This window comes from Elephas maximus, chromosome X, assembly GCF_024166365.1.
Source record: "Elephas maximus indicus isolate mEleMax1 chromosome X, mEleMax1 primary haplotype, whole genome shotgun sequence".
NCBI lineage: Eukaryota > Metazoa > Chordata > Mammalia > Proboscidea > Elephantidae > Elephas > Elephas maximus.
In genome coordinates this window covers 109,879,874-109,890,230 of record NC_064846.1, presented here as the reverse complement: position 1 = coordinate 109,890,230, position 10,357 = coordinate 109,879,874, and positions in this window count along the sequence as shown.

Below are 10,357 nucleotides of genomic sequence, written 5' to 3'. Positions count from 1 at the left end.
AAGAAGTTATTACACATATTGTTTAGTGACATTGGTTTGCCAAACCCAAAATATGTCAACACTCTCCCTTCTTGACCTTGGGTACCTATTACCAGCTTTCCTGTCCCCTCCCACCTTCTAGTCCTGGTCCCTGGGCTGGTGTGCCCCTTTAGTCTTGTTTTGTTTTATGGGTCTGTCTAATCTTTGGTTGAAGGGTGAACCTCAGGAGTGATGTCATTACTAAGCTAAAAGGCTGTCTGGGGGCCATACTCTTGGGGTTTCTCCAGTTGTTTTCACACCAGTAAGATGGATCTTTTTTTTTTATGAGTTGGAATTTTGTTCTACATTTTTCTGCAGCTCTGTCCAGGACCCTCTATTGTGACCCCTGTCAGAGCAGTCAGTGGTGGTAGCCGGGCACCATCTCATTGTACTGGACTCAATCTGGCGGTGACTGTGGTAGTTGTGGTCCATTAGTCGTGTGGACTAATCTTTCCCTTGTGTCTCTAGATTTCTTCATTCTCCCTTGCTCCTGAAGGGGTGAGACCAGTGGAGTACCTTAGACGGCCGCTAACAAGCTTTTAAGACCTCAGACGCTACTCACCAAAGTAGAATGTAGAACATTTTCTTTACAAACTATGTTATGCCAATTGAGCTAGATGTTCCCCAAAACCATGGTCCCCACAGCCCTCAGCCCAGTAATTTGGTCCCTCAGAGAGCTTGGATGTGTCTATGCAGCTTCCATGACCTTGCCCTCTACAAATTGTGCTGGCTCCCCTAGTATTGTGTACTGTCTTACCCTTCACCAAAGTTACCACTTATCTATTGTCCATTTAGTGCTTTTCCATCCACACCCCTCCCCTCCCTCGTAACCATCAAAGATTGTTTCTTTTTGTGTGTAAACACTTTCATGAGGTTTTATAGTGGTGGTCTCATACAATATTTGTCCTTTTGTGACTGACTGATTTCACTCAGCATAATGCCCTCCAGATTCAGCCACGTTGTGAGATGCTTTGCAGATTCATCATTGTTTCTTTATTGTTGCATAGTACTCCATTGTGTGTATGAACCATAGTTTGTTTATCCATTCATCTGTTGATGGAAATCTAGGTCGTTTCTATCTTTTTGCTATTGTGAACAATGCTGTAAGGAACGTGGGTGTGCATATATTCTTGTGACAGCTCTTATTTTTCTTGGATAATATTCCTAGGAGAGGGATTGCTGGCTCATGTGGTATTTCTATTTCTAGTTTTCAAAGAAAGTGTCTTATCGTTTTCCAAAATGGTTGTACCATTTTGCATTCCCACCAGCAGTGCGTAAGAGTTCCAGTCTCCCGGCAGCCTCTCCAACATTTGTTATTTTTTGTTTTTTTTGATTCATGCCTGTGATGTCGGGGTGCGATGGTATCTCATTGTGGTTTTGATTCGCATTTCTCTTGGCTAGTAATCGTGAGCATTTCCTCATGTGTTTTGAATGTCTTCTTGAATGTCTTCTCTTGAATGTCTTCTCTGGCGAAGTGTCTGTTCATTTCCTTTGCCAAGGCTGTAACTGGCACATCTTTCTCCCATGGAGCTGCTGGTGGTTTCGAACTGCCAACCTTTTGGTTAGCAGTAGATCGCTTTATCCACTGTGACACCAGGGCTCCTTCACTGGTGTATACACACAGTTTATTTGTTTTAAGTAATGGAAAACCTCTCAAAATAAAACTTCAAAGTCTTTGATGATTTATTAGCCTATTATCTGCTCTTTAAAATGAATTCTGATTAAAAATCTTTAAACCTTAGTTTTCTTTTTATTTTTAAAGTGCTTTTGCCATTTCATGTTCTGCGTCACGCTTTCAAAGTATTTCTTCACATTTTATAAATGTATTTTTTCCTTCACTGTTATCAATAAGCATCTCAACCAAGGTCTTGCTTTTCACTTTGATTGTCCAGGAGCCAGTTTGATTCTGATATGAACCATTTGTGAACAGAAGCTTGATATTTAAGAAACACTCTGCATTAGGTTCTTACTGATGGGCAAATGAAAAAGTGATGAGCAGTTAATGCAAACACCATTTGAAGAATCAAGTACTCAGACATGTTAATTGGGTTGTTGTTCTTATTGTTGTTAGGTGCCTCTGAGTCGCTTCCGACTCATAGTGACCCTATGTACAACAGAAGGAAACACTGCCAGGCCCTGTGAAACTCTCACAGTCATTGATACAATTGAGCCCATTGTTGCAGCCACTGCGTCAATCCATCTCATTGAGGGTCTTCCTCATTATCGCTAACCTTCTATCTTACCGAGCATGATGTCCGTCTTAAGGGACTAGTCCCTCTTGATAATATGTCCAAAGTACCTGAGATGAAGTCTCACCACACTTGCTTCCAAGGAGCACTCTGCCTGTACTTCTCCCAAGATAGATTTGTTCATTCTTCTGGCAGTCCATGGTATGTTCAATATTCCTCACCAACACCGTAATTCAAAGGCATCAATTCTTCTTTGGTCTTCCTTATTTATTGGCCTGATTTCCCATGCATATGAGGCAACTGAAAATACCATGGCTTGGGTCAGGTGCTCCTTATTCCTCAAAGTGACATCTTTGCTTTTTAACACCTTAAAGAGGTCTTTTGCAACAGATTGGCCAAATACAATACATCCTTTGATTTCTTGACTGCTGCTTCTAAGGACGCTGATTGTGGGTACGAGCAAAATGAAATCCTGGACAACTTCAATATAGTCTCCATTTATCACAATATTGTTTACGGGTCCAATGGTGAAGATTTTTGTTTTCTATTTATATGTTGAGGTGTAATCCGTACTGAAGGCTGTCGGGCTTATCGTCTGTTTTTTTGATTAGTGCCAGTGATGTCGCGGTGAGATGGTACCTCATTGTGGTTTTGATTTGCATTTCTCTAATGGCTAGAGATTGCGAGCATTTCCTCATGTGTCTCTTAGCCTCTTGAATGTGTTCTTTGGTGAAGTGCTGTTCATTTCCTTTGCCAAGGCTAGAACTGGCACATCTTTCTCCCATGGAGCCGCTGGTGGTTTTGAATCAGATGTTCATTAGTAAGTGTTTCAAGTCTTCTTCACTTTCAGCAAGCAAGGTTGTGTCATCGGCACATCACCGGTTGTTAATGAGTCTTCCTCCAATCCTGACCATGCATTCTTCTTCATATAGCCCAGCTCCTTGGATTATTTGCTCAGTATACAGATGGAATAAGTATGGTGAAAGGATACAACCCTGATGCACATCTTTCCTGGTTTTAAACCACGCAGTATCCCCTTGTTCTGTTTGAACAACTGTCTCTTGGTCTATGTACAGGTTCTGCATGAGCACAATTAAGTGTTCTGGAATTCCCGCTCTTTGTAACGTTATCCATAATTTGTTATGATCCACACACTCCAATGTCTTTGCATAGTCAATGAAACACACTTACAAACATCTTTCTTGTATTCTCTGCTTTCCACCAAGATCCATCTGACATTAATAATGATATCCCTGGTTCCATGTCCTTTCCTGAATTTGGCTTGAATTTCTGTCAGTTTCCTGCTCATGTACTGCTGCAGCCTGTTTTGAATGATTTTCAGTGAAAATTTACTTGTGTGTGATATTAATGATATCATTTAATAATATCTGCATTCTGTTGGCTCACCTTTCTTTGGAATGGGTACAAATATGGATCTCTTGAGTTGGTTGACCACATAGCCGTCTTCCAAATTTCTTGGCATGGACGAGCGAGCTCTCCAGCATCACATCTCTTTGTTGAAACATCTCAGTTGGTATTCCGTCAATTCCTGGAGGCTTCAGTGGAGCCCTTTTGGCCCAGTGATTAAGCATCCTGCTGCTAACCAAAAGGTCGGCAGTTTGAAAACACCGGCCGCTGTTCGGAAACTCTATCAGGCAATTCTACTCTGTCCAATAGGGTCACTATGAGTTGGAATCAACAGCAGTGGGTTTGGTTTTGGTTTGGTTCAGTGCAGCTTGGACTTCTTCCTTCAATACCATTCGTTGGTGATCATTTGCTACCTCCTGAAATGGTTGAATGTCGACAAATTCTTTTGGTACAGTGACTCTGCATATTCCTTCCACGTGCTTTTAATGTTTCTTGTGTCATTCAATATTTTGCACATAGAATCCTTCAAAATTGCAACTTGAGGCTTGAATTTTTCCTTCATTTCTATCAGGTTGAGAAATGCTGAGCACGTTTGTCCTTTTGGTTTTCTAATTCCAGGTCTTTGCACATTACATTATAATATTTTACTTTGGCTTCTCGAGCCGCCCTTTGAAAACTTCTGTTCAGCTATTTTACTTCATCATCTCTCCCATTTGCTTTAGCTACTCTATGGTCAAGAACAAGTTTCATAGTCTCTTCTGACATTCATTTTGGTCTTTTCTTTCTTTCCTTTTGCTTTCTTCATGTAGGATGTCCTTGATGTCATCCCACAACTCTTCTGGTCTTCAACCATTAGTGTTCAATGTGTCAAATCTGTTTTTGAGATGGTCTCCAAATTCAGGTGAGATATACTCAAGGTTGTACTTTGGCTCTCACGGATTTGTTTTGATTTTCTTCAGCTTTAACTTAAACTTGCACGGGAGCAATTGATGGTCTGTTCCACAGTTGGCCCCGACCTGATTCTGACTGATGATATTGAGCTTTTCCATCATCTTTTTTCTACAGATGTAGTCGATTTGATTCCTGTGTTTTCCATTTGGTGAGTTCCATGTGTATAGCCACCGTTTATGTTGTTGAAAAAAGATATTTGAAATGAAGACATCGTTGGTCTAGCAACATTCTATCACGCGATGTCTGGTGTCATTTCTATCACCGAGGCCTTATTTTCCAGCTACTTCTCCTTCTTCTTTGTTTCCAACTTTCAAATTCCAATCACCAGTAATCATCAATGCATCTTGATTACATGTTTGATCAATTTCAGACTGGAGAAGTTGGTAAAAACTTCAATATCTGACTTAAACTGCGCCATTACCAAACAAATCCAATCAATTCCTGACCAAAGTCATCTTCTCACTGCTCATCTTTCAAGATCCCCTTCAAAGGGCCCATACCGGCCCTTGACAGACCTCTGGGGAAGTGCTTTTCTTTAGAGAGGTAAGACATGAGCAGGGCCAGCTGGGGCAAAAAGCAGCGGGTGGTCTGCCTAAAGAGCTCTCTTCAGTCTAGCCTGGAGAGTGAGGAGAGAGGCTGAGAAAGAAGAGCGACTTTCTGAGTCGCCTTGGTTTGGAAGCAGGGACCTTGCATGTGCATGTGCTGATTAAATAATGTGAAAACCAGTAACTTCCCTGCTGAGCAGGCTGCAGGAAAAAGCTTCTCTTCAGATAAGGTGGGATTTCAGGTGACCATCAGGTTTGTGAACTGTGATTACAGTCTTTTCATGCCAGGTCTACCCCCTGCGCTGAGCCTGAGTCCATAGTTCACCTCACAGACAACTCAGAATCAAAGCCTAGACCCAGTGAGGTCATCTGACTGCTGCCTTGGGCTGGTGGTGTGGGGGGCATGCTCCTCGCAGGAGTTTCAGGGAGGGGGATGGCAGTGAAGACAACAGTGAAATGGGCAGAAGAAAAAAGAGGATACTTCGCAGTCTCCATCCTCAGCAGGTCACAGGGATGAAAGAACAACAAAAATGCAGCATGCACCTTTCTGAGAAGTTATACCAGAGACTCAGGATGTTCCACAGACCTGGAGGTCAGAGAGTCCTTTCCTGCAAGGTTCCCCGCTGATCAGATAAATGGTACGGTCCTTCCCAGTCATGAGCTCTACTGGCAGACCCTGTGGGATTTTCCCAATGAGAATTTAGGCAGTAAGTCCTTAGTCCATTTTCTGGGCTCAGAAGTATGCTGGTCAGAGTACTTTCCATAGGGAAAGGACAGTGCAGAGGAGTTCATTTATTGAAATCCAATTCCTTGCAGCCCGTGGGAAAGTATGGAGCTTGCAGTTGGGAGGCAATCAGGGCGTGGAGGAAGTCTTGGGGTGGCTGTGCCATTCCTGAGTGAGGTTTAGGTTTTTGTTTTGTTTTTACTAGAAAGAAACAGATAAAGGAAAGCCCACAGAAACTTTGAGGGAAAACAGGAGCTTAAACTAACAGGGTCCAGGCATCTTCAGAAATTTTTACATTATGGGAGGGGGCAATTTTCCATGGTGCGGTAGATGTCAAGTTCCTCAAAAGCAGGGCTGGTTTCTAGGTGAAAACAGATTTTACATCAGCCTCCTCCTCCACCACCTCCCGGCTGGACCAGGGGGAAACACTTACTTGTATTTTCAGGAAATAGAAATCTTGGCTCTGGCTCAGGGTCTTCTACCAGAGCATGGGAGGCAGGGGTGAGGGACACAGGGGATAAGAATGGCAACTTCTTGCTGCCCGCCCACTCCCCCACCCCCACAGTCTCTCTTTTCTTTTGCAAGGGTTCAGGAGTTACCCTAAGGGGCTCACTCTCAGTGCCAATGGGAGGACGTGTTCCCCGGTAGGTCCCTCCCAGCCCGTGCCCTCTGGAGAGCTCCCAAATTTCTCTCCCTGGTATAGGGAGCACTCCCTGGCTGGGAAGAGTTCCTTCAGAACCCAAAGAGTGTAAGTGAGCCTTTGCACAAAGCCAGGCTCTGAGTTGTTTGTAGCAAGTGAGAGAGCCCCTTGTAAGACAGCTTCCCAGGAGGTAGGCCTATGGAGCTTTGAAGTGAACAAATTTCAGATTACACATTTATATCTCACCATTGCCAGAGTGTCAGAGTTCAGAGAGTTGGAATAGGCAGCAGATGACAGAACAAGCATTTAAAGGATAATAAGCTCCCTTTCCATATGAGGGGCCTCATGGATAAGGTCTCTGGGGGGCCTGGGATAGGAAGCCAGTCCAGTTCTGTGTGTGAATAGAAAACAATGCGTTAATTTGTCCTCTGTAATTTCTGAACACAAAATGCAAATATGCTCTTCCATTGGCAGTCCCAGGAAGAGAGCAATTAAAGATAAGGGATCTTCAAGTTATTTTTCCCTCGTGATTGTAGCGATGTCTTATTCTATTGAATATGCACACATCCAAAGAAAACAATAGGATTTAAATTAAAACCTCTCTCCTTCCCAGTAAGAGTTGCTGGGTCAATCATTAAGTAATGGATTGTTTGACACTTAAGAATGGCAAAAACTGTGTGCCATTTTCCCCCCATTAATTTTTGTCTATTTTGGAGTTTAAAATCAACTGTGAAAAAAGCTCAATTTAAGTACTTAAATTGCTATTATAAAATCCGTTGCCATCGAGCCGATTCCGACTCATAGCAACATTTCACCACCAGGGCCCCAAAATTGCTAATGTAGGTAGATATGTATACTTCGTAAGACTAGCAAAAGAATCTACTGCCCTGCTCCTCCCAGGGCATGGCTCTGTAGGGCAGGACTTCAAATGAAACACAAGCACTTTCGCTCCCTGTTTGGCAAAGGAGCAGCCACCAGCATCTAAGTTGTCTATTCTTGAGAACATTTGCTAGTTACACTTATGGTGGGAGAGGCAATCGCATCATAAAGCAGGGTTTTCCTTGCAGATGGAGCAGATAAAACCCAGGTAGGACTAGAGTGCAGGGCTCACATACCTAGACCCTAGGCACTTGACACCCCTTTGTGCCAGAGCCTGGATTTCCCAGCAAAATAAAGTGTAACCAGGAAGCGTGATGCACCATGGGACAGGATATGTCCCTCTCGTGTGATGTGCTTCATGGAACACGGGACTGATATGTCCTGTTTGCCATGGGCACCCCAGTTTGTCAAATAATAAAAAGCTACCTTCAGTGATTCGACATCCATTCCATTAGGGAAAAAAAACATGGCATCATCAAAAATTTCCAAAAAATTTACCCATGAAAGGGTTAAAATGAGCACAATATTATGCAGTCTCAGTAGAGGGTGCTGTAGGGACACTGAAGGAGGAAATGGATCTCCTGTGGTTTCTGGCTGTAGAAAGGGGGGTCTGTAGTGTGAGCATGAGGACATCTGGAGCGCCCTGTTCTGGGCATGCATCCAGAACAACCATCCCAAGGTGAACTTACAGTGCCTGTGTGACCTACTGATCACCTTCCTGTGGCCTGAGGCCATTCTGTGCTCCAAACCTGCTGCCCACTGATTACCTCTGGTCATTTCCTTCCCCCTCCCCCATTACCAGGTTTATCTCCTGTAATCCTTGGCAGTTCAAATCCACCAGGCGCTCCTTGGAAACTCTATGGGGCAGTTCTACTCTGTCCTATCGGGTCGCTATGAGTCATCAGTGGGTTTGGCTTGGTTTTAATCCTCCCATCTCTGCAGCCCTCCCAACACTGAAGCCCTCCTGGCAGTCAGCACAGGAACACTCTGTGCTCCAGGCCTCCTACTGCACAAAGCACCCCTCTAACTCTGAATGTTCACACACTGGCCACCAGCTGTGGCTTGACAAAGCCACTTTGCTCTGCAGGGTTGCTTCCTTTTTGCTCTGCAACTGTGGACCAGCTCTGGCTCCAGCAAACCAACAAAATTCTCTACCATGCTATATTTCCTCCAATGAGGTTTGAACTCCAGCGTTGGGAAGGGGCCCCTTTTACAAGTTTGTCTTTCCTTGGGTATTCTCCCTCAGCCTTAGGGTACCATAGAGAGTTTTCTTACATCCTATGTGGTGCAAACAGTTAACATATTCAGCTGCTAACAAAAAGTTTGGCGCTTCAAGTCCACCCAGAGGCACATCGGAAGAAAGGCCTGGCAATCTACTTCCGAAAAAACAGCTATTGAAAACCCTATAGAGCCACAATTCTACTCTGACACACAAAGGGGTCACCATGAGGTGGCATCAGACTTGACAGCAACAGGTTGGTACATATCACTTATGTCCAATATATTACAATTTTATCATAAGTTTAATAATTCGTACTTTAATGTCCTGATTGGATCCACATTGCTACAGCTATCTTCACAACATCTATAGCACACATCATCCTTAACAGAGAATCGCCGAAAGTTTTGTCTTCGAGAGTAGCATCCAGACAAGGGTGTCCACTATCACTTCTATTCAACAGTGTCCCAACGAGTACAGTAAGGCAAGAAAAAGAAATGCAATGTTTGAAAAGGGAGAAGTAAAACTGGCATTGTTTGCAGATGATACGATTGTGTACATAAAATTTTACAAGTATTTACAGACAAATTATTACACTCAATAAGAGAGTTTAGACGTTTGTAGGTTACGAAACCAACATACAAACACGCTATTTACCAGCAACGTGGTAAACATACTAAACATGCTATTTACCAGCAACAAATTTAGAAAATAGAAATGTATTTGCAAAACGTGAAGTACCCTGGCTTTTACTTATCTCTTATGGGAAAAAATATTGTTGGGACACGTTAAAGAAAATTTTATTAAAAGGAGTGATAAACCACATTCGCTCATCAAAGATTCAAAAGTTGAAAAAATCCTAATTAAAATTCCATCCAAACTTGTGGTTGAACTTGTTATGTCAAATTAATAATCTAAATGGAATTGAAAAAGGTGAAAAATCTCCAGGACATTTTTGAAAGAACAAGGTATGATTGGCTTGCATCAAATATCAGAATTGCCTATAGATCTGTGGTGCTTAAGACAGTGTGGTATTACAGAGACAGATGAATAGAGCCAAGGTACTTAATAGAGAGTATTAAGTATCTACACATAGGTAGATACTTGATTTATAACAGATATGCCACTACAAATCAGTTACAAAAGGGCAGACTACTCAATAAGTGGTTTACTGAGGCACATGAATATCCACATTAAAAAAAAAAAAACCCGACTCAACATTATATGCACACATCAGTTGCATTGTTTTGGCTACCCTGTCAATCCATCTCATCCAGGGTTTCCCTCATTTTTGATGACCCTTTTTTTTTTTTTTTATTTTACCAACCATGATGTCCTCCTCTCTAGCATTGGTCTTACCTGATGATGTGTCCAAAGTCAGCGAGCCAAAGTCTCGCCATTCTTGCTTCTACGGTGCATTCTGGTTGTATTTCTTTAAGACTGATTTGTTCATTCATTATAAACATTAATTCATTATAAATCAGAAAGTACACGATGGAAAATAGAATGAATACACAAATGGGTAAAAGACTTGGATTTCAATAGGCCTTTTACAGAAGACAAAATCCAGAAGACCCTTAAGCTTGAAAACATGCTAAAATTTAATACTAACTTGAACATTGCACACACACCAGGCTGGCAAAAATTAAATTCTGTCAATCCTTGGTGTAGGTGAGGATATGGAGCAGCAAGAACTCTCTGCGTTGCTGGTGGGATTGTAATTGGCACAACCACTATAGAAAACAATTTGACATTATGAAGCTGAAGACATGCATACCCTCTGGCCCAGTGACTCTATTCTTGGGTTTATACCCTAGAGAAACT